The sequence below is a fragment of the Rhinoderma darwinii genome, chromosome 2, assembly GCF_050947455.1.
Source record: "Rhinoderma darwinii isolate aRhiDar2 chromosome 2, aRhiDar2.hap1, whole genome shotgun sequence".
NCBI classification, from domain to species: Eukaryota; Metazoa; Chordata; class Amphibia; order Anura; family Rhinodermatidae; genus Rhinoderma; species Rhinoderma darwinii.
This window is the reverse complement of record NC_134688.1, coordinates 478,790,301-478,816,621: the sequence shown is the minus strand read 5'-3', so window position 1 is coordinate 478,816,621 and position 26,321 is coordinate 478,790,301.

The window sequence follows — 26,321 nt, the reverse complement described above, 5'->3', positions numbered from 1 at the left end:
ATTATTTTTTAGCAAGTTACGAGCAATTTTCTATTTATGTTAATTACTTTCTTCATAGACAACTGGGCATTGTAAAGAGAAGTGTATGATGTATGATGCTCAGGGGCGCAGCTAAAGGCTCATGGGCCCCGATGCAAAAGTTCTTATTGGGCCCCCCCCCCGCAAACTTCTCATGGCGGACGGTCCGCAGCTTTCAGCTGCATCGCTGGGTCTCCTAAGTGACCCAACAATGCAGCACTAGCAGCCGGGGGCGTCACTAAGGACTTAAACTGTCAGGGGAAATAGCCCCAATACATATGTGTCCCCCCCAAGAAAAATGTGTGTATAGGAGACAGCATAGCATATCTATAGCACTACGACCCTATAAACTATGGATAGGATTAGATACATTGGCTCAGCAGACTGTATGACACATGACAGGATTGGATACAGTGGCTGAGCAGACAGTATCACACATGATAGGATTAGATATAAGGCCCAGCAGGCAGTTTCACACATGATGGAATTAGATACACAGCTCAGCAGACCCTATCACACATGATAGGATTAGATACAGTAGCTCAGCAGACAATATCACACATGATAGGATTAGATACAGTAGCTCAGCAGATAGTATCACACATGATGGGATTAGATACAGTGGCTCAGAAGACAGTATCACACATTATAGGATTAGATACAGTAGCTCAGCAGACCGTATCACACATGATAGGATTAGATATAGGGCCCAGCAGACAGTATCACACATGATAGGATTAGATACAGTGGCCCAGCAGACAGTATCACACATGATAGGATTAGATACAGGACTCAGCTCGCTGACATTGCGGCTCCAGCGCTGCATCCAGGAAAGGTAAGAATAATAATAATTTTGCTTTTTTATGTGTTACTGATTATTTTTGTGTGTTTGTGTTTTTTTACAGGTTCGGTTGTTGGACTTCGGATTCGAGGACTTCAATGACAGCGTTTTTTTATTCTCAATAAAATGGTTAATGAGGGTTGTGTGTTTTTATTTCAAAAAAATATTTTTTCTATGTGCTTGTATCTTTTTAAACTTTATTATTACCGCCTTAGTAATGGCCGCCGGCTGATTGACAACCTCCATTACTAAGGCGGGGCTTAATGTTAGCAGGTGCAAAGGCCAACACTAACCCCCATTATTACCCCGGTACCCACCGCCACCAGGGGTGCTGGGAAGAGCCGGGTATGAACCAGTACCCGACCATCTGTAGTGACGGGCAGGCATCGGGGAGGCCGCAGGTTGGTAGTATTAGGCTGGGGAAGGCCAAAAATAGTATCCCCTTCCAACCTGGTAATGCTGCCTGCTGCTGCTGTGTTGTATCTGGCTGGTTATGAAAATTGGGGGGGACCCCACATCGTTCTTTCCAATTAGTTTTTAGTTTATTTTTTTTAAATGACGTGGGGTCCCCCCCATTTTTCATAACCAGCCAGATACAATAAAGCAGCAGCAGCAGCCTAGCATTACCAGGATGGGAAGGGCCACTGTTTCTGGCCTGTCCCTGCCTGATAATACCAGCCTGCGGCCGCCCCGGTAGCCGACCATCACTACAGATGGTCAAGTACTGGATCATACCCGGCTCTTCCCAGCACCCCTGGTGGCGGTGGGTACCGGGCTAATAAAGGGGGTTAGTGTTCACCTCTGCACCGGCTAACACTAAGCCCCGCCTTAGCAATGGGCGCTGTCAATCAGCCGGTGGCCATTCCTAAGGCGGTAGTAATATAGTTTAAAAAAAAACCAGAAAGACATAGAAAAAATATTTTATTGAAATAAAAAAAAAAAAAACACACAACCCTCATTTACCATTTTATTGATAATAAAAAAAAGCCGCCATCGAAGTAGTCCTGGAATCCGACGTAGTCCAACGACTGAACCTGTAAGAAAACACACAAAAACCGATTAGAACACGTGTTAGGCTTAGATACAGGGCCCATGTGTGATACTGTCTGTGGGACCCTGTATCTAAGACTACCACAAGGTAGGCTTAGATACAGGGTCCAGCAGACAGTAATCTTATACAGTATAAGATTACTGTGTGCTGGACCCTGTATCTAAACCTACCATGTGATTGGCTTAAATACAGGGCCCATCAGACAGGATCACACATTGGCCATGTATTTAAGCATACCATGTGATTGGCTTAGATACGGGGCCCAGTAGACAGCATCACACAATCTATGATCCCGTCTCATGGGCCCTCTAAGCCTGCTACATCGTAGGCTTAAAGGGGTTGTCCAGTCCCTAAACATTGATGGTCTATCCTCAGGGAAACTACTGAAGTCACTGCCCATGAACAGGGCTGGAGCCTTCTACTAGCGCTCTGCCCAGGGACTATGGCGCTGCTCCTGATGTCCATATACGTAAAGTGACGTCCGAAGCTTCCCAAAGCCTGAGTACACGGCCGGAGCGTCGGCAGCGCTCTGGCCAGGGATTCCGGCCCTGGAGAATCCTCTGATGTCACTTTACATATATGGACAGTGATGTCAGGAGCTTCCACAGGGATGTCGTGGAAATCCATCGCTCAAAATATATTAGACTGAAATTTATACGAGTCCCAACAGACTCTCAAGGCCAGACTCCATTAGTCAGAATCCTAATTAGGATATTTCACCGATATATATCGAGAGACGAGAAGAAAACACACAGACACGCTGAAATGTTCAAAATTCTCATCTGAAGGATTTATTACCAAACTCAAACTGTTAAACTGAAATTCAGAAGGGGTGTAGGCTTGAGGTAAACCAATCAGAGACAATGTAACAATATTTGTTATTCAGTAAAAAGCATACAATAAAATACATTCATTATAATTCTTCACACATTATGTTTACAGGTTTGTTATCTCTCTTTTGGACAGAATGTCCTCGTGGAGATGGGGGGAGACCTTCCCTCACGCATACTTGCCATCCCCCCATCTCACTCCCATCTCACTCCCTGTCCATCTTCGCATGGGAACCAAGGTCAAAGATAAAACATACGAAATCAACATTACTTGTATTAAAGGAACAATGACTTTTCTATTCACTACAAAAGAACCAAGATGGGAACTCCAGACAAGATGGCTGCTGCACGAAACTAAATCATTTAAACATTATCATCACTTTCACATAATACATATCTTAGTAATTCGGCCTCCTGCTTGATAATTCACAATGTAATTTCATACAGAGAATATAAGCAAATAAATCATCCTTCACAAACCTCCCTTTTTCTCATATTAAATTACAGAAATTATATATATTATGATTATGAAACTCAAACAATATATCAATAGGGCCACAACTAATATGATGCCATCACCAATGTCCGGTTAGGGTATGGGGTCCCACCAGTGTATCGACAAGTCATGTACATCATCGTCCTCTTCTTCTCCTGTCTTCTGATTAGAACACTTGATACTGCTGATGGATTCACTCAGGTCTTTGGTCCTTACTTTGATCTTTGCTGATGTCATCAGGACTTGATTTGGTCTTTTTCATCTGTCAGACACCGTCTCTTTTAGTTTACGTCACCGGGCTATACACAACACCTCATGCTGTGAGCCTGGTGTGAGATCCCACGTAGGCGGATTAGTGGGGTGTTATTGTGACCCCACAAACCCTCCGCTCATCTGTCTTCTTATCTTGTCTGGGCGGCTGCTTGGAATTGTGACACTGCCGTCAGTTCATGACAAACGCGTTGTACTGGCTCCGGCTGCTCCTGCCGCACCTCAGTAATGGAGTTCATCGTATTACAAATCTTTTAGTTCATGTTTACTGGCACTTTCTGGGGAACCCCAACCCTTGTCAATTGTTACTAATCTGGTGATAACATCTACGTACTATAAAAGTTGTTCTAAGTACATACAATAACAATGTCAGGCCCTTAAACTAAATCAAACAAACAAACACCTTTTATATAAGAAAAAAAAAAAAAAACTTCTCTGTTCCAATGGACAGGGCACCTAGAAGATGTATAATTATTGGGTACATTTCATTTGCACTTGGTGTCACGCTTTCCAGCAGGATTTGTACCTTGATCTGAGCTGATTGCCTGGAACATTTCCAGCTCACCAAAATATACACAGATTCAAAATGTTTATCTGACAAATGTCACAAACCAATTTTCCTTACTCTAATTTGTATTGCATGGGGAGGCCTCTCAAGGTCTGTTCTCTTCGTGGGAGGCGGGTATGATAAGGTTGGCACCGGTCTACCAGGACTGTTCTGTAGGCAAATCAAACAGCTCTAACAGAATTTAGCAGCAACAGCTGTAAAGCCTGGGACATACCAATTAGATCTCACCAAATCGATCCTTGCAGTCTTGGGGCCTATGTGAGGTCATACACCATCAATGCAAAAGCCATCAAGAGTGCCTTGGGTCTTACCGATTCACGTTCCCTTATCCGTCCACATTCTGTTAGAATCTGGTTCTCACGCCTTCCGCTCCCAGTTGGACTCTTCCTGTGGAGAACAAACTTTTTCATTGTATAAACATTAATTGATCTTAATCAAATAATTAATTTGAAGAAAAACATTAACAAATAACATCTTTACATCAAACGTTCACATTGAGCAATAACTAGAAGTGATACATGCAAACTCATTTTTCTTCTTTTTATATATATATATATATATATATACACACACACACACAAACACTGCACAGAATTTTCCTTTCACAATAACAACGACAAAAAACAAATAACTAAAAATATTTTCAAATGGGAATATTCCACTTCTGTACCTTTTATCTGACGCATGACTCTAATAGTCCAATGCTAAGGCTGATCCAGAACTTTACATAAAACTTAACTTCAGTATTTAATATTCCCACAACACTTCTTAAATACAATTATTAAACAAACTAACTTTGGAATAACATCTGGAGAACTGCTGATATCTTATTGTACAAACATCAGGTCAATACTTGGGATAACACTATTCCCCTGTCACTTACACACAACGTCTGAAGTGGGGAAAATACAGGCCGGGCTTCAGGCCCCCCTGAGAACAGGTCTACACACACGAGCACATTGTCATACACTTCTACCTCGGGTAGTTGTATGTTCTGCAGTCGCTGGGACTGTTAATCTGGCCGGGCTGCACTTTTCACAGGTACCTTTGCTGTTTTACCTATGTCATGCCGTGCGCACATCATGCCGGCTGCTACAAACCTAGTGGTGGCATTATTGTATCCAGGGACAAGCCAATTTACTGACACCTGGCTGCATATACCCTTGTTGTCAGTTCTGTTTTCTCTTGCTCTCTCAATTGGCTTACCCAATGATCCAATAAAGTTCCTACTACCAATGGGCCCATAATTGTGGGCGATGCCAAAAGCGTACCTAGAGTCAGTGTAAATGTCGGCCGTCTTACCTTCTGCCAGGTTACAGCCTCAGCGAGCACCTCCAGCTCCGCTCCTTGAGATGAACAAGAAGGTGAGAGTGGTTTCTGGGTAATTTACCTGGTGCCTCGTATCCTGTTCTACACATGCTGTATATGATAAAGTATGTCTACATTACAAATTTACATTGGAAACCCATGTCACATATAGATAGAACATTTCAAAAGGGTGGAGTTTTATTGTTCCACATTTATCTGATGATCCAGAACACTTGTAAATCCCACCCACCAGGTCCTGTAAATACCTGATTAATACAAAAACAAACAAAATATGTTACTGAAATCTGGCATAAAAGAAACAATATTCAAACAATTTTTTTTTTTGTTTTGCCTTCTCCCCATCTAAATCTGTAAAGACTCATCTGTGAGTGACGTCACCTCGGCCTCCTGTGTAAATTGGCTGGAGGGGGATATGGAACCATCTACACAGAAAAACCTCAAAATATAAGTTACTGTCATACACATTTAATCTGGGTTACTCCTTGAAACTCATACACATTTTGTAGATCTCCTAGAACCAAATTCATTAATTCAAAACAAAATAAAACACAAAACAAAACTACCTGATCAGTCCCTTCACCATTGGGAAATCTTCAACCCTTTCTCAGCCACTGGGATAGGGCAGTGCTTGGCATAGCTCCCTCTGGCTGTGAAGGGGTCATAAAATTGCCTGTAAAAAGGAGAACAAAAAACAAAAACTACCTGATCAGTCCCTTCAACATTCCCTCCTATTTGGACTCTGCGAAAGTAATGTAGCAGGGTTCAAAACTACATATTAACATAATAAGATTAGGCACTCTATCTGGGGGGGGGGGGGGCACTAGTTTAACCCCCTGTAATACACAACAGCCTGGAACAAAAAAGATTACTTTCTCCTGACAAAAATACATTTTATCTTTAAAATGACCTGCAACCATTTACCTGTAAAACATCTCACATTTTTAAAAAATAACATTTAGGCCGCCCCATAGCACGTGCCTCATGTGTGAAAACAAAAACAAAACAATTGTAATTAGTTATTCAATAACACAGAAAATAATATATCTGGTAATATTAATTACTGCAAAGCAATAAGCTGTACATAAGAATAGGGAACAGAGGGGTCACATACATTTTCAAGACCCCGTGTCTCACAATATCTGTAGTTTAATACATTTGAATTAACATTAAAACATTCCAACAATAAATCTTATCACATTATAACACATTAATCTGCAGTGTAGCTTTTATATTTCTACAAACAGATCCAGCCGGCTGTAATATTTTTCTCGCTTGGTGTAGTTACAGACGACTGCGCGTGCGCCAAGATAAGACACAAGATAAGACACGTTACATAAAAAAATGAAAAAAAAGTGGAACTGATTTTAACCCCATACACAAAACACTAACATTTTTAGACATTACTGCTGTTAAAAATAGGAAACATACAATATAGTTCTGCTTTTATTGTGGCCATTAGTTTCAAACTTCAGACATGTTACATTACACACATCACACAGATGCCTCATCACATCACACATGTTACATTACACACATCACACAGATGTTTCATCACATCACACATGTTACATTACACACATCACACAGATGTCTCATCACATCACACATGTTACATTACACACATCACACAGATGTTTCATCACATCACACATGTTACATTACACACATCACACAGATGTCTCATCACATCACACATGTTACATTACACACATCACACAGATGTTTCATCACATCACACATGTTACATTACATACATCACACAGATGTCTCATCACATCACACATGTTACATTACACACATCACACAGATGTTTCATCACATCACACATGTTACATTACACACATCACACAGATGTCTCATCACATCACACATGTTACATTACACACATCACACAGATGTTTCATCACATCACACATGTTCACATTGCACTCCCCCCGTTCTGACCCACGTTAGTCACTGCAATGTACCTGGCTGCTCAATTTTCTTCACTCTTCCAATGAAAATTTACACCTGTATTTAAATTGTTCTTTCTCACATGCAAACATCCTTCTTAGGGTATGTGCACACACACTAATTACGTCCGTAATTGACGGACGTATTTCGGCCGCAAGTACCGGACCGAACTCAGTGCAGGGAGCCGGGCTCCTAGCATCATAGTTATGTACGATGCTAGGAGTCCCTGCCTCTCCATGGAACTACTGTCCCGTACTGAAAACATGATTACAGTACGGGACAGTTGTCCTGCAGAGAGGCAGGGACTCCTAGCGTCGTACATAACTATGATGCTAGGAGCCCGGCTCCCTGCACTGTGTTCGGTCCGGTACTTGCGGCCGAAATACGTCCGTCAATTACGGACGTAATTAGTGTGTGTGCACATACCCTTACGGCTGCCAGCCTTTTCAACAATTTTTTTTCAGTGTGTTATTTTGCCTTCACATACTTTATAATTAAAGCCCCAGCTCCTTTTGCTCATTCTAATGTTGGCCGGGACCAGTGCCCCAAAGCATCTTTGTCCAACTTCCTCCTGACCCCATGGTCGGAGAGCAGTAGGGTGATTTCCGGTAAATCCCCCACCTCCAGGCAAACAGGCCACGTTTGCCGACAGATATCTCAGACCACTCTATCTCCTAGACTGGAAAAAGAAAGAGAAAATCCAGCGCTGTGTTTGATTAAAAAGGAAAATTGTTCCCAATTTTATTGAAAAAATAGTTAAAAGTTACACGGAGACGCAGTCTCAAGGTGTATATATAGCGGGCTGGATGACCTTGGCCAAGGTCATCCAGCCCGCTATATATACACCTTGAGACTGCGTCTCCGTGTAACTTTTAACTATTTTTTCAATAAAATTGGGAACAATTTTCCTTTTTAATCAAACACAGCGCTGGATTTTCTCTTTCTTTTTCCTGATATACCTACCGCTGGCCGTAGCGGGGATCCGTGCGAGGTGTCTGGAGACGCAACTACTGGTGAGCTGGAGGTCTCCTCCTTTCTTTACTATCTCCTAGACTGTCTTACCAATACGATATCACAAGTCGTTCCTCCAGACATTCTAGCAGTAGGATCCTCTGATCCCTCACTGTATTGAACATCAAGAACAGACAAAATGCTGCCAATCAACAATTACAAGAGCAAATTCTTCAACACAATCGACATTCATGAACCTCCATTGATTCAAGCAGGAGTTGGTCACTTCACTTATGCAGAACACTTGCTGCCGGGGTGTGTCTTTCAGTTCATAGAGCCCATGATGTAACATATATCCCAAACTCTTTCCTCTAGCACTTTGCAATGGTTTCACGTGCAAATTATATTTGGTAACATATATGTTATCCTCCCCGCTCAGCCGTTCACTCTGTGGGTTGTAGTTTAGGGGGCTGTTATCTATGTTGGTGATAATTTCTTTACGGGCTATGGGTCTGAGCCAATACCAATGTCCTTCACTGTAATTACTACTACGACACATGTGGCACCTGGGATAAGTGTCAGGGTCATTCAATGAATACAGGATGTTATATTACAACGGTATTCAATCCAGCGGTCTGATGTTATACTACTACAGACTTAATTACTTGGATGTTATTTTACATCAAAGTGTATATGCCGGATTATCATGTGCTAGAAATCAGTCTGTACTGATTCCCACCTTATGCCAGTCTGGCAATGCATACAACTGGTTTATGGACCCTTACACACAATATCACTGGCTGGCAATGCGTTAGGAAAATATAAATGATTTTCTAATACAGTATTCAAAGTTTTCCCTGTTGCACTGGGTAATGGTATTGAGTGGAAATTCAATATAGACACAATTGCTTCTCCTTGCACTGGATTATACATTATCAGGACTTAACCATTGAAGCCCCTGTGGTACTACATGATATTACTCATAACTATCCAACTTTCTATGGGTCTGAGCCAATACCAGTCAGTACCTCCCAACTACAATCCCAGACAAACGGGTAACAGAACAACTATTAATCCTCAACAATTTTACACAACTAAATAACAAATAACGCTACAACAAAGCAGCAAGCAGAAGTTTTGTTTTTTCCTCACAGACCAGCCCAAACTCTTTGCATTTCAAATACTTCACATGTGAGTTACGACTTCTCTCTGCCATGCGCTACGTCACTGCATTCCAAAGGCTTCTCACAATTTTTCCTTGTTAACTTTGTATTTGCTGGCAAAAATTCTCTCATGTCTTTCATATCAACAGTTTAAGATCACGTACACACCTGCAATCCTTCATCACACAAAAAGCTTCAACATACCTTTTTGGATCCATCTTGCAACCCACTGACTAAGGAGTCTCGTCCATAGAAGTGACGTTCTGACAGCTAGATTCCAAGGCTTACGCAATACATGTGTGAATGGTGTAAGAATAAGCTCCTTACCTACCGCGGTTTTTGTAATTCACAGATGCAAAGCCAAACCTCTCCAGTGACAGCTTATCAGACGTGCAATCTTCCCGGGTTTCGGCACCATTACTGTCGTGGAAATCCATCGCTCAAAATATATTAGACTGAAATTTATACGAGTCCCAACAGACTCTCAAGGCCAGACTCCATTAGTCAGAATCCTAATTAGGATATTTCACCGATATATATCGAGAGACGAGAAGAAAACACACAGACACGCTGAAATGTTCAAAATTCTCATCTGAAGGATTTATTACCAAACTCAAACTGTTAAACTGAAATTCAGAAGGGGTGTAGGCTTGAGGTAAACCAATCAGAGACAATGTAACAATATTTGTTATTCAGTAAAAAGCATACAATAAAATACATCATTATAATTCTTCACACATTATGTTTACAGGTTTCTTATCTCTCTTTTGGACAGAATGTCCTCGTGGAGATGGGGGGAGACCTTCCCTCACGCATACTTGCCATCCCCCCATCTCACTCCCATCTCACTCCCTGTCCATCTTCGCATGGGAACCAAGGTCAAAGATAAAACATACGAAATCAACATTACTTGTATTAAAGGAACAATGACTTTTCTATTCACTACAAAAGAACCAAGATGGGAACTCCAGACAAGATGGCTGCTGCACGAAACTAAATCATTTAAACATTATCATCACTTTCACATAATACATATCTTAGTAATTCGGCCTCCTGCTTGATAATTCACAATGTAATTTCATACAGAGAATATAAGCAAATAAATCATCCTTCACAGGGACAAAGTCCACGGGTAGAGCACTCGTGATGCTGCCTGGCGACTCCGGAATAACAAAGTCTACTCTGCTATTCCATCCTTCAAAAATAAGGTAAACCGACGTCCACCAGCACGACGGAGGCTAAAAGGACATAATGGAGCCCTGTGAATTATCGTCTACGTTGTTTATACTGTAAGGTAGGAGATTTCCTGACTACACGATAAACTTAAAGCAACAACACGATGTGAAGGGGGAAGGGAGGGGGCAGCGCTTGTGAGGATGTAAGGAGTGCTAATGCTCCGCTCTTACGTTGCCATTAAAGTTCAATGTGTTTTTCCACAGCAAAAATCGGAGGCTTCCCCTTTGATTCCTGGCACAGATGCTACAAGCGTGTAGCAGATCCGCACGAGAATAAGGCCCTGTTCACACAGTTTTTCGCCACATTTTTTTCAGTGGAAACCGCGGCAAAAAACTTTCGAAATCGCTTCCTATTGATTTCAACGGGAGGCGAAGGCGTTTTTTTCCCGCGAGAGAAAGAAGCGACATACTCTTTCTTCAGTTTCTGACCTCCCATTGACATCAATGGGAGGCGGAGAAAACCTGAAGGAATTTCAAGGCAGATTTTTCTGCCTGCAAAAAGCTGTGTGAACAAGGCCTAAGTCCCAGTGTCATTCAAAGTTGCTCATCCTCGGCTTTTCCATGTGCAGCAACCACGAGGAAGAGCTTCCCAGGAGGATGGGAGCAGTAGTGAAGTGCACGGTGTATGGCCTGAGGTATCTGTAGGAATCTCTACCTCTCCTCCCTCGCTCCTTCTCGGGCTGGCACAGTGACAGGGGGGCTGCACTATGGATGATGGTGGTGATAGTCTTTTCCCCCGTAGCAACTCCCGTGATGGTGGTAGTAGTATGTGTGCGCCTGGCAAGGTGGTATGTGGGGTGCCCTTGATGTTATGCAGTGCAGGGACCAGACGACACAGGGGATTTGAATAACTCACGTTTACTGAAGAACTTTATACAGTCTTCCAAAATGGAGGCACGTTATCTTCTGTCCACTTCAGCAGTTGAGGGGAAGGGACCAGTGGGTGACCAATGAGGGTTTCAATTGTCCAGCTATATCTAGAAATCATTCACTTTTCCAGCAGCGTGTGTAATAAATGAACTCACTTTTCTCAGTGATGAGGGTTGTAGTTGAGTGACTTGATAGACACTTCTTATATTAATTGTGGCGTGCGGCAGAACCGGTAACAGCGCCAGCAGGAGTTCTGAGGCCCAATATTATATAGACTTCTCCTCAGAAACAGACAGACAGCTTTTCAGCTAAATAATACTTGCTGTGGTGATGATAGAGATGATATGCTGGTTACAATCTCCTTACTGTTCCTCCTCTTGCATTGGGCTGCAGGTGCTGAGACCTGTTGCCAGTTGAAAGGATTGTATTAATCTGCTGTGTCAGAGCAGCTAGCAGACATGTCTGTCTCCTCACAGACACGACCCGACTCCTCTGTGTAGACTGTGAGACAGAGTCAGAGTGAGGCTCTAGGGCTGTAGCCAGGCTCCACCCCCTTTTCAAACAATGCTATATGTACAATGCACCCTCTTGTGGCTCCCCACTGATACCTTCATCCTTCTCTTCAGCTGGTGAACAGCACTCTGTGTGAAAAATAATAAAGACATGTAAAACACATACAATGCATGACATACAAATAACAGGGAACCAGAAGGGTATCTTCTGGGATGCTGCATACTCCCGGACTTAAGACAAGACGTCCTCGTCGTTTTCTTGGATATGAACAGCCTAAAAGATGTAAAAAGGGTTAACATGAAATGCAAACATCTTAATAACATTGTATTCCTGTATTCTTGACTCTCGAAGGGGGAATAGGGGCGAATATTTCTTCTGTAACAGTTGGAAGATGAGGGGCAGAAGTCTCAAGTCAAGATGAGCGGCAGTGTCCAACAGTTTATGGCACTTAGGATATGAGGGGCTCTGGTACGTCAGAGTCTATGGGGATATTCCCTCGTGAACGTAACAAGGGTTGGTAGGCTTCGGCCTAACTTGGATAGGAATAAATGAAGAAATGAAGAAGGGGCTCTAGAACATAAGAGTCTTTCTTGTTCCCTACTTGCAATTATATTCAATCCCTATAGCGAACTGGTTTCACACCTTTAGTGGTTCTCTCTGATCTCCTGACAGGTTCAGGTACAACAACAGCAGGTACATGATGTGATCTGTCCTCTGTGTGAGTTGTAGACACTGTAGGTGTAGGATCAGGTGCAAGGAATGACAAAATTGGGGTAAACCACCAACTCAGTGGGTTCTTTATGTCCAAGTGTTGCTCTTGAGTTGAGGACTCAGTAGTTGTTGCTTCAATAGCTTCAGTTACTTCTGGTAGATCAATTGCAACTGGTTCTTCAATTGATATTTCCTGTTCAATGGTAGGCAACTGTTGATCTTGTAGGCACAGTTTAAGCCTGTTACGGTGGACAATTTGCGGTTGTTTACCATCTCTTTGGATCTCATAGATATCTGTTCCTTGGTATGGGACAGCCTTGATGGTATAAGGGATTCTTTCCCACTTAGTGTCCAATTTGCTGGTTCTTTGAAAGTTTTTCAACCAGACAAGGTCTCCAACTTGAAAGGGTTTAGCATTAGCATGTTGGTCATAATCATGTTGTTGCTTCTTTCTCGCTTCTTCCATCCTAGCTTCAACAATTTCATTTGCATCAGCCATGCGTCTTTGGTGTTCACTCACCCACTCTGTGGTTGGTAGAGGGTTCAAGTCATCTGGAACGGACACATTCAATGAAATGTCTGAAGGCAGCTTTCCTTGTCTTCCGAACAATAGGAAGTATGGGGTGTAACCTGTGGAGGCTTGCATAGTGTTGTTGTAGATGTACACCAACTCAGGCAAATGATTTGGCCAGACAGCTCTCTGATGAGGCGGTAAAGTTCTGAGCATCTCAATCAGAATCTGGTTCATCTTCTCACACAACCCATTTCCTTGGGGATGGTAAGCGGTTGTTCTTAGTTTCTTACAGTTGTACAGCTGACAAAGTTCCTGAAATAGTTGGGATTCAAATGCAGAACCTCTATCTGTCAAGATCTTCTCAGGACAGCCATAGGGTAGAAGGAAAGTTTTTAGGAAGACTGCAGCGGTGGTCTTTGCTGTCAAGTCCTTTACTGGTACTGCGACTGTGAATTTGGTGTAATGGTCGATGATGGTCATGGCATAGGTGTATCCTGTTCTACTTGGCTCCATTTTCACATGGTCGATGGCCACGATCTCCAGCGGTCGATGACTCACGATAGGATGCAGAGGGGCCTTTTGGTTTGGCTTCTCTCCTCTTGCTAAGGCACAAGCAGTACATTCTTGACACCATTTCTCGACATCACCTCTAATTCCGATCCAATAGAATCTTCTGCGAATTGTAGCTTCTGTCTTTTGAACTCCAAAGTGTCCAGACTTGTTGTGGTATGCCTCAAGGACAACTTTGGCATCTCTCCTTGGGATGACAATTTGGTGCAGCCGATTACTGGTGATGGGATCCAGCACTCTCCTCAGCAGCAGACCATTCTCTTCAAAGAGACGTTTCCTTTGTCTCCAAAGGCGAAGTAGTTCTGGGTCTGTGTTGCCTCGGCGGATTCTAATGGGTATTTTTTTGGTATCCAGGTAGTCTAGGATATCTCCAATCACTCTGCTCTCAGCTTGCAACAGGGCCCATTGTTCTTGTTCTGGTGACTGCTTCTTGGCCTGTTGGGAAGAACAATGTACCTGGGTTTTGTTGTTGATAGCATCAGGATCTGCAAAGCGGTTGTAGAATGCAGGCATCTCTACTTCCTCTTTGTGGTTGTCATCATCAGGATTCTCCGGGTCTTCTCCTGTAGGCAGGCGGGACAAGGCATCCGCATTGATGTTGGACTTGCCTGTTCTGTATTTGACCACGAAGTTGTAATTTGCTAATCGTGAAGCCCATCTCTGTTCTAAGGCTCCCAGCCTTGCGGTGTTCAGGTGTGCTAGCGGGTTGTTATCTGTGAAGACAGTGAAGGAAGAAGCTCCAAGGTAGTCCTTAAACTTCTCTGTGACGGCCCAGACCAATGCAAGGAACTCCAGCTTGAAGGAACTATAGTTCTGATCGTTTCTTTCAGCTCCTTTGAGTGCTCTACTTGCATAGGCGATCACTCTTTCTTTGTCCCCTTGTTGTTGGGCCAGCACTGCACCAAGTCCTTGGTTGCTTGCATCTGTGTAAAGATGGAAGGGCAGGCTGTAATCTGGGTAGCCCAGAATGGGTGGTTCAGTCAATAATCTTTTCAGTAACTGGAAGGCAATTTCTTGTTCTTCTTTCCAGTTAATGGGAATTCTCCTCTTCAAGTGTTCTTTAGGGTGCCCCCTCAAGAGTTCTTGTAGCGGTTCAGCGATGCGGGCAAAATGAGGAATGAATCTCCGGTAGTACCCGGCAAATCCGAGAAAGCTTCTTACTTCCTTCACAGTGGTAGGTGTAGGCCAATTGTGGACAGCAGCTATCTTCTCAGGATCTGGCTTTATGCCTTCTGCGCTCACTATATGTCCCAAGTACTGGACTTGAGGTTGGAGGAGGTGACACTTGGAGGGTTTGATTTTTAAGCCATTTTTGGTTAGGACCTGGAACACTTCAGCTAGATGCTTGAGATGATCTTCATAGGACTTGGAGTAGACTATGACGTCATCCAGGTATAAGAGCACAGTCTCAAAGTTCCTGTGACCTAGGCATCTTTCCATCAGCCTTTGGAATGTTCCAGGAGCATTGCACAGTCCGAAGGGCATGCAATTGAACTCGAATAAGCCCATTGAGGTGGTGAAGGCTGTCTTCTCCCTATCAGCTGGAGACATTGGTACTTGCCAGTAACCACTTGTGAGATCCAGTGTAGAGAAGTAGGCAGCTGATCCCAGGGCTGTCAGAGATTCTTCAATCCTTGGAAGAGGATAGGCATCCTTGTGGGTAATGTTATTAATTTTTCTGTAATCCACACAGAAGCGAAGGTTGCCATCTTTCTTCCTGACAAGAACTAGTGGTGCAGCCCAGGGGCTGTGACTTTCTTGGATGACTTTAGCCTCTTTCATGTCGTGGACCATCTGCTTCACGTCTTGGTATAGGGCAGGTGGTATAGGCCTGTGTCTTTCCTTAATGGGAGGATGAGTACCAGTGGGAATAGTGTGCTCAATGTCTTTTGCTCTCCCATGGTCCAGAGGATGCTTACTGAAGGCTTCATGGCTATCCTGAGCCACTTCAAGTACTCCTTGGATCTGGTAGGCAGGTGTTGTTGCAGTTCCCACATGGATTTCTCCCCACCAGGGTGTTACTGGTGCTTCTTCTGACGTCTTTAGTTGCTGTGCAGCCTGTTTAGCGGTGACAGTTGGAATGTCCACCAGGTCTTGCACACTGAGTTGGGACAGCTGTGCTACAGGGTAGTACTTCCTCAGGGTTACTGAATGGTCTCCTAAGTTGAGAAGACGGATGGGTACTTTCCCTTCGACCACAGTCACTAAACTTCGGGCAGCCATAACCATTGGATGTTCATCTAGTGGTATTGGTTCCACTAGGGCTTGGTAGTCAAGTCCTTGTAGGCCTGAACGGGCCCGACACCATAGCAGTGTTTCTGTGCCAGGTTTTAGGGTTACTGGATGGTGGTCCTTGATGCGAGCTCTGCAGATCTCTCCTCTGGCGTTGGTGAATCGCTGTTGGGCAGCCAGTACACGGATGGTCTTGTGTATTACCTTCTGGGCAGCCTGGGAAGCCGTGGGGACGGATTGTCGTAGGGCCTCTAGCATTTCTCCATAGCAGTGCTTTAGGATGTTCATTCCCAGAATTACTGTGGGTTGTCCTTGATCTTTAACTTTGATCACTAGGACTCCTTGCTGAGGTAAGTGCACTCCTCGCACTTGGACAGTAGGCTCCCAGTACCCGTGCAGAGGTAGGGACTGGCCGTTGGTAGCGATGACGTCTAACCAGGCTTCTGGAGGTTGCATCAGGATCTCGCTACTCCAGTGTTGTTCAAAGGCGGCCTGCTGGATGGTTGTCACTTGGGATCCCGTATCCAGGAGGGCAGCAAATGGTACTCCATTGATGCGGATGGTAACTTCTGGACGAGGTCCGACAAACCGTGGCAGCCATTTTGGATCTTTGGGACCTATTATTTCTCCTCCCGAGGAATGGTCCTCTGCCTCGGGAGACGTCCGTTTAACGCCCAGCATTGACGTTCTTGGTGACCTATCTTATGGCAGTGTCTGCAGGCAGGTCTCCCATGTTCATCAAAGCGATCTGTCGACGTTTTGTTGGGACTATTGCGGTAGCCCTTGCTAGGACTATTTGGATAACTGTCTCGATGTTGGCAGCTCACATTTTACTGGAGAGCTGGCTTCTAGATTCTCCAGTCGTTGGCAGACTTGCTCCAGGCTTTTGGCAATGAGTTTCAGTTGATCTTGGTACTGATCTCCTCCAGCTGTGATTTGAGCCTGTGTAGCCTGGTAGGTGATGGGCTTGCAAGGTGTTGGATGTGGTGCTACTGGGGCAGGTTCCTCTTCTGCCTCTTTAAGAGGGGTGGTAGCCCTGACTGTTCTTCTTCTGGGCCTTCTTTCTAGTACCTCTATGGCCAGTTCTTTAAACTCATGGAAGGTGCTGTCAGGGTTCTGGACGGACATCATTTGTAGTTGATGACTCATGGAATCTGAGGCGACTCCTTCAATGAACTGCTCCCTCAGGATTCTGTCTGCTTTTTCAGCCTCATGGGGGTCGGCTTGTATCATGGCCCTCATGGTCTCCTGTAAGGAAAGAGCAAAATTTCGGAGTGTCTCACCTGGTTGCTGAACTCTGTCCATGAACCTCATCCTGAGCTCAGAGATGGATTTGGGCTCAAAGGTGGTACGTAGCTGGACCAGGATCTGATCCACAGCCTTCTTTTGGATACGTGGCCAGGACTCCACTTCTTTTAGGGCCACATCTTGTAGTTGTCCCATTAAGATCTCTACCTTCTGTTCTTCTGGAATGGGGTAGAGGCGGAACATGGCAAGCATCTTTTTTCTAAAGTCTTTTAAGGTGTGTGGTTCACCTTTGTAGTGGGGCAGCCATGGGGCCCCTGCATAGTAGGGCATGGACAGCGGCATGATGCAGGGTGCTGCAGCAGGTGTTGTTCTTTCTGTCATGGCCGGTGTAGTGACCGTGCTGAGACCGGGCTCTTCCGTGTCACTTGAGTCCGACATTGTTACTGTCCCTTTAAATTTTTCCAATGTCTATTATTGGCGCTCCCGGACTTTTAACTGAGTCGGGGGTCTTGTTAAAGGTGCTCCCGGACTTTTTATTGGGTCCGGAGTGATGTCCAGGATGCTCCCGGGCTTTTTATTGGGCACCGGTGGTGGTACAGCAGGGGTTAACTTGATGGCCAATTGAATCGGGACTCACCGATGGTATGCTGTTGCTTCCCTCTGGGCTGTACTTTGTTACTGGGCTGTTCCGTTGCTCTCCTGTGATGTTTTTGGGAGAGTTGCTGGTTGCAGGGGATCCGCGGTGGAGGTGCCGTGCAGAGGCTTCACTCATCCAAGATGGCGGCGCCTAGCAGTTTTCGGCCGTTCCCTCTTGCCTGTGCTGGATATTGTGAGTTCCTATAATCATCCAGATGGTGGCGCTAGACTGGCGCCGCAGGTTAACCTGTCTGGAGCGGGTAAATGGAACTGTGACGCAGCAGTTTGTGAGGTAAAATGGCGGATTAACCCCTTTTGGGCTGGAACTGCCGGGAAACAGTGATTTTAACCCCTTTTGGGGCTGAAATAGTCTCTTGCAGCTGCGGTTGCAGCTTCGTACGGTGGGGACCAGGGCTTTGGGACAAAGTCTCTCTGGTTTGGGGCCCACATGAGATTTAAACGTATCCTGTTCGTGACGCCAAAGTTTATATGCAGCAACCACGAGGAAGAGCTTCCCAGGAGGATGGGAGCAGTAGTGAAGTGCACGGTGTATGGCCTGAGGTATCTGTAGGAATCTCTACCTCTCCTCCCTCGCTCCTTCTCGGGCTGGCACAGTGACAGGGGGGCTGCACTATGGATGATGGTGGTGATAGTCTTTTCCCCCGTAGCAACTCCCGTGATGGTGGTAGTAGTATGTGTGCGCCTGGCAAGGTGGTATGTGGGGTGCCCTTGATGTTATGCAGTGCAGGGACCAGACGACACAGGGGATTTGAATAACTCACATTTACTGAAGAACTTTATACAGTCTTCCAAAATGGAGGCACGTTATCTTCTGTCCACTTCAGCAGTTGAGGGGAAGGGACCAGTGGGTGACCAATGAGGGTTTCAATTGTCCAGCTATATCTAGAAATCATTCACTTTTCCAGCAGCGTGTGTAATAAATGAACTCACTTTTCTCAGTGATGAGGGTTGTAGTTGAGTGACTTGATAGACACTTCTTATATTAATTGTGGCGTGCGGCAGAACCGGTAACAGCGCCAGCAGGAGTTCTGAGGCCCAATATTATATAGACTTCTCCTCAGAAACAGACAGACAGCTTCTCAGCTAAATAATACTTGCTGTGGTGATGATAGAGATGATATGCTGGTTACAATCTCCTTACTGTTCCTCCTCTTGCATTGGGCTGCAGGTGCTGAGACCTGTTGCCAGTTGAAAGGATTGTATTAATCTGCTGTGTCAGAGCAGCTAGCAGACATGTCTGTCTCCTCACAGACACGACCCGACTCCTCTGTGTAGACTGTGAGACAGAGTCAGAGTGAGGCTCTAGGGCTGTAGCCAGGCTCCACCCCCTTTTCAAACAATGCTAGATGTACAATGCACCCTCTTGTGGCTCCCCACTGATACCTTCATCCTTCTCTTCAGCTGGTGAACAGCACACTGTGTGAAAAATAATCAAGACATGTAAAACACATACAATGCATGACATACAAATAACAGGGAACCAGAAGGGTATCTTCTGGGATGCTACAGAGCCTTCTACTAGCGCTCTGCCCATGGACTCTGGCACTTTTCCTGATGTCCATATACGTAAAGTGACGTCCGAAGCTGCACAAAGCCTGAGTACACGGCCGGAGCGTCGGCAGCGCTCTGGCCAGGGATTCAGGCCCTGGAGAATCCTCTGATGTCACTTTACATATATGGACAGTGATGTCAGGAGCTTTCCCAGGGACAAAGTCCACGGGTAGAGCACTCGTGATGCTGCCTGGGGACTCCGGAATAACAAAGTCTACTCTGCTATTCCATCCTTCAAAAATAAGGTAAACCCGACGTCCACCAGCCCGACGGAGGCTAAAAGGACATAATGGAGCCCTGTGAATTATCGTCTACGTTGTTTATACTGTAAGGTGGGAGATTTCCTGACGTACACGATAAACTTAAGGCAACAACACGATGTGAAGGGGGAAGGGAGGGGGCAGCGCTTGTGAGGATGTAAGGAGCGCTAATGCTCCGCTCTTACGTTGCCATTAAAGTTCAATGTGTTTTTCCACAGCAAAAATCGGAGGCTTCCCCTTTGATTCCTGGCGCAGATGCTACAAGCGTGTAGCAGATCCGCACGAGAATAAGGCCCTGTTCACACAGTTTTTCGCCACATTTTTTTCAGTGGAAACCGCGGCAAAAAACTTTCGAAATCGCCTCCTATTGATTTCAACGGGAGGCGAAGGCGTTTTTTTCCCGCGAGAGAAAGAAGCGACATACTCTTTCTTCAGTTTCTGACCTCCCATTGACATCAATGGGAGGCGGAGAAAACCTGAAGGAATTTCAAGGCAGATTTTTCTGCCTGCAAAAAGCTGTGTGAACAAGGCCTAAGTCCCAGTGTCATTCAAAGTTGCTCATCCTCGGCTTTTCCATGTAATATAAGTCGCATGCTACTTATTGCTGTGGCGGATTTCTTTTCATGGTGCGGACAAAAATGCACGTGGAAAATTTTTCACAGCATGTGAACTGGGTTGCGGAAACCTCATATGCACGGGATGCAGAATCATCGACATGTCATCGGAATCCGTATCAAATCCAACATGTGTGAACGGGGCCTTAGTGGGAGTTAAAAAAATCTCTGTTAGGCCAAATGCACACGATACTTATTACGTGCAAATTTGTCGTGGGTATTTTCGTGCGGCAAATCCGCAGTATAATACAGGACCGGCAAAGTAAATGAGATCAAGAAATCTCATCTACATGTCGCATTTTCTGCACAAAAATTGACCTGCGGTGCGTATTTGAAAATATGCGACACGTCACTATAGCTTGCGTTTCCGCTTTCGAATTGTTTCTGACTCGTTTAAAAAATAATAAAAAATCTGCAGCATAAAACCTGCACCTACTTCTGCATCAAAAAGTAAAAACCGCACCTAAAAACGTATCAAAAAACGAAAGAATTACCTGCGGTTTTGATGCGGATTTTGTGCACCAAATTCCTCAATGTGTGAATACAGAACTTGCTGGGGATTTACATTGTAAAGGATGAAATACGTTACAATTCTGCAACATTAGGGGATGTTCACACGGCTTATTTTCGGCCGTTTTTCTGGCCGTAAACGCCTCAAAACATCTGCCCATTGATTTCAATGAGAAAAAAACGGCGTTGAGTTCCGATGGGCGAAAAAGAAGTGCAGGTCACTTCTTCAGACGTTTCTGGAGCCGTTTTTCATTGACTCTATTGAAAAACAGCTCCAAAAACGGCCGTAAAAATCACCGCGAAAAACACGAGTTTCCTTAAAAACTTCTGAACATCAGGAGCCGTTTTCCCTTGAATATTTCCGTATTTTCAGACTGTTTTTGCTAATTGTGTGAACATACCCTAATAGGCATGCAGCTTATTTAACCCCTTCCCTCCTAACTTTTGTTTTTTCCTCTCCACCTTCCAAAAGCTATAATTTTTTTTACTTGAGGGCTTATTTTCTGCGGTACAAGTTGTCGTTTTTCATGGCACCATTTATTGTGCCGCATAATGTACTGCGAAGCGGAAAAAAAATTCTTTGTGGGGTGAAATGCTGCACGTGCGTGACGTTCTGACAAACCCCATTCACACGAGTTGGGGCTTATTCAGACTAACGTGTTAATCGTCCGTGTGAAGGAAGTTTTTTGTAATGGCCGTCACACGGCTGCGTGTATTTCTATGGGGCTATTCACACGGCTGCATGTATTTCTATGGGGCTATTCACATGGTTGTTGTTCTAACGGACCGCGTGAAGGGCCTGTAACAAAATAGGACATGTCCAATTTTTGTGCGTTTTCACGGATCCCTCAATAGACTCAAGTCTATGAGGGATGTGTGAAAACGGGTCCCGCACGGCTGCAAATCGGCCGTTCTTCACGTCTGATTTCACACACGTTGGTCTGAATATCGCCTTAGGCCTTATTCACATGAAAGTGTCCGTTTTGCACGCGCAAAAGTTCAGTGTGGCGTCAGCATATGGTGCGTGGCTGCGTGATTTTCGCGCAGCCGGCATCATTATGACACTCTGTTTTGATGTTACAACACAGTAAAGAAGGAGGGGCTTTTATGTTTCCCTTCTCTTCTTTACCTGCTGTAGCGCGAATCACGCGCGTCACCCGGAAGTGCTTCCGTGTGCCGTGTGCGATTTGCACGCACCCAATGACTTCAATGGGTGCGTGCTGCGCGAAACACGGGCAAGTATAGGACATGTCGTGAGTTTTACACAGCGCACATACGCTGCGTGAAATTCACTGATGGTCTCAGCGGCCCCATTCACTAACATAAATCCGTGCGACGCCCGTGAAAATCACTCGCGTATCACGGACGTATAACACGTTCGTGTGAATAAGGCCTTATATTGTAATTTGTAGTGAATTTTCAGTGAGCAATCCGCACCAAAAATAGGTGGCAAGTAAGTGGCCTTATCCAGACGTCCATGTTCGGTCTGTGATATAAGGACCGTGTATCGGCCATATTTCCCGGACCGACCACAGTTCAGGGAGCCGGGTTTCTAGCATCACAGTTATCTATGATCATAGTCCCTCCCTTCCCGTGGGAATACTGTCCCCGGTCCCGCACTGAAAGCATCATTACAGTATGGGACAGTATTCCCGCAGAGAGGCAGGGACTCCCAGCAACACTGATAACTATGATGCTAGGAGTCCGGCTCCATGAATTGTGGTCGGCCTGGGAAATACGGCCGATACACTCTCCGTATGTCACGGACCGAACGCGGCCGTCTGAATAAGGCCTTAGTCTAGTTACACAGTTCGGTGAAATCCCTTTTTTGCCACAATTTTTGCAAAATTGTGGCAAAAACTTGATTTGACCGCACTGTGAGACTATAGCCTAACAGGACTTTTCATGTTTTGTATCCTTTTTTTATGCAGTTTTCGTAATTGCGGCACAAATCCTGCGGCAAAACTGCGCCATTTTTGCCGCGATTACAAAAATCGCGGCAAAGAAAAACGCTAGGAAAACGAAAAAATATCAAAAAACATTTTAATCAACTTTATACATTCTACAAATGGGGTCAGGAGGATGGGAAGCAGGATGGATAGGGGAAAACACTAACCAGCCTGCAGGTCCGTTCGGCAATGTAGAGGAGCTGGGGGGCGGGATCTCCACACGGAGCTTCAGCACATGCTGCATCTTCCCAGTCCAGTGAAGCTATAACAGGTATGCAGGGGGTGCCGTGAGAGTTGCTAAGGGGGTGCCGCAAGCGTTAGTAGCGGCGGGGCGCGAGCGTTGCGGTGGGGGGGCAGCAGTCCGAGGGGGGGGTAACGGCAGCCCGGCGGGGCCCCTTTTCTTCATCCATGTGGCTGGGCCCGTGACGGGAGTACCAATAATACCCGCCTGACGGCGGCCCTGCGTACGAGAGCTTCTTCCCCTTCATTTCACTACTCACTCACACTGTGAATCGCCGACACGGATTCACAGTGTGACCGGAATGAAGTGACAGGAATGAAGGGGAGCAGCTCTCGTACGAGTGCTGCGGCCCCTTCAAAACAGCTGATTGTCCGGCTCCTGGGAGTTGGACCCCGCCAATCAGCTTCAGCAGACAGGGATATTAAACTACCCTCCTCTTCAGCCACGGCGGAAGTTTTATCCTGACTCTATCCAGGATCACGATGTTGTGCGTGGCGCATAGTGTTGTGACGTCGGGACCTCCGATGCGCTCCAGAACCAGGAAGATATGTACTGTGAGTTACTATAGTAGCAGGGGCCCGCGGCCCAAGTTACTATAGTAACTTTTTATTGATGTGGTGCTGGGGGCCACGGGCCCCCTGGCTTCGGGGCCCGGTCGCAATTGCGACCGCTGCGACCCCTATAGCTACGCCACTGATGACGCTGACCAATCAGTGACAAATCAGCATCATTCACTTCTCTCCATTCATGTCCATCTGTACTCACAGCACAGCGTGATCTCGCGAGATCACGCTGTGCTGTCACATACCCCCACATTAACTTTACTGAAGTGTCTTGAGAGTAAATAGACATCACCTCCAGCCCGGACGCGATGTCTATTCACACTTCCGACACTTCGGTAAAGTTTCTGTGGGACTTACTCACGCAGCACAGCGTGATCTCGCGAGATCACGTTGTGCTGTCATTCAGAAACAAATTAGCATAAATTGAAAATTGCTCATAACTTGGTAAAAAAATTATAGTTTTTCAAAATAAAAGCCACTGTTGTTATCTACATTACAGCGCCTATCAGATTATGTAGGAGATGGGGCACTTATAATCTGGTGACAGAGCCCCTTTAAGTAGGGGGTATTTGGCGGTAATGTGCTGGGTGGGTGTGGGGGGAGTTGCGCACCAATAGCACCAGGAATACAACTTATTCTTGTAATTTCGGGGTAGGGAGACGGACAGATGAGCCCTAATCTACCCGCCACTCAGTCCCTGCCTACTTGCACAGTCCGTCCTAGGCGACGGCGTACAACTGGGCGACGGTCCCTACGCTCACTATGTGCACGACAAACAAAACAGACAAGGGAACACAGAAGCAAGGGTAGAGGGGCAGTTGCCCACGGAAACACCGGGAGCAACAGAGCAGTGAACGAGCCGAGTCAAACCAGGAGAGTACGCGGTAACAAAAGCAGAACAGGAGAATAGTCAGTCAAGCAGGGTCAATAGGAAGCAGAGGTCAATGGTAATAGCAGGAACAGTAGAGCCAGGAAACACAAGAATCACAGGCAAAGGACAGGCAGCAAATGAAGGTATAAATAGACCAAGGGCGGGAGCTAGAACCGTCTGGCCAGGCTGTGAAAGGTTCTCCCACTCCTCAGCCTACCAGCCTGAGTGGTAGCAGATCGAGTCACTCTATCAGACCTAGGGACAGATGGAGACTGATTAACCACAGGCGTCGACACAGAAGCTGTGTCTGGCAGATCCTTTACAGTATGCCCCCTTTTATGAGGGGCCACTGGACCCTTCCTAGGTTGACCTGGCTTATTGGGGAACCGAAGATGGAACCTCCTGAGCAATAACCCAGCGGGAACATCCCGGGCGGGTACCCAAGTCCTCTCCTCAGGCCCGTATACTCTCCAATGGACCAGGTACTGGAGGGAGCCTTGGACCATCCTGCTCTCCACAATCTTGGCCACCTCGAATTCTACCCCTTCAGGGGTGAGAACAGGGATCGGGGGTTTCCTCGAGGTAGCTAAGGACGGGGACCAGCGTTTCAGGAGGGAGGCATGAAACACATCGTGTATTTGAAAGGACGGGGGTAACTCCAGCCGGAAGGAGACAGGGTTAAGGACCTCAATGACCTTGTACGGCCCTATATACCGGGGAGCAAACTTTTTGGATGGAACTTTAAGGCGCAAGTTTTTTGAAGAAAGCGACACCAGATCCCCGACCACAAACAAGGGGTTAGCAGAACGTCTTTTATCTGCCTGAGTCTTTTGTATGCTCTGGGACGCCTCAAGGTTCTTCTGAACCTGGGCCCAGACTGTGCACAGTTCCCGATGAACGACATCTACCTCGGGATTGTTGGAACCACCAGGTGAAACGGAGCAGAACCGTGGATTAAACCCAAAATTATAGAAAAAGGGGGAGACCACTGACGAGTTACTGACCTGGTTATTAAGTGAAAATTCAGCGAGGGGAATGAAGGAGACCCAATCATATTGACAGTCAGAGATAAAACACCTTAAATATTGTTCTAGAGACTTATTAGTCCTCTCAGTTTGGCCATTAGTTTCAGGATGGAAGGCAGAGGAGAAGGACAGATCAATCTCCAACTTCTTACAGAAAGCTCTCCAAACAAATGAAATAAATTGTACCCCTCTGTCAGAAACAATATTGACAGGAACCCCATGGAGACGCAGGATGTGTTTGACAAACAAGGTAGCTAACGTCTTGGCATTGGGTAGTTTCTTGAGGGGCACAAAGTGGCACATCTTACTGAAGCGGTCTACTACAATCCACACCACCGACTTGCCTTGGGTTGGAGGCATATCGGTGATAAAATCCATGGAGATATGGGTCCAAGGTCTCTGAGGAATTGGCAAAGAACATAGTAAGCCCGCTGGTCGGGACCTGGGAGTCTTGGACCTAGCACAAATTTCACAAGCGGCAACGTAGGCCTTAACGTCTTTAGGCAACCCAGGCCACCAATAGGTTCTAGAAATGAGGTGCTTGGTACCCAGAATGCCTGGATGGCCAGATAGTGCAAAGTCATGATTTTCCCTGAGTACCCTTAGCCGGAATTGCAGGGGAACAAACAGCTTGTTCTCAGGAAGGTTCCCGGGAGCTGAACCTTGATCGGCTGCAATTTCGGAGACTAAGTCAGAATCAACAGAGGATATGATTAT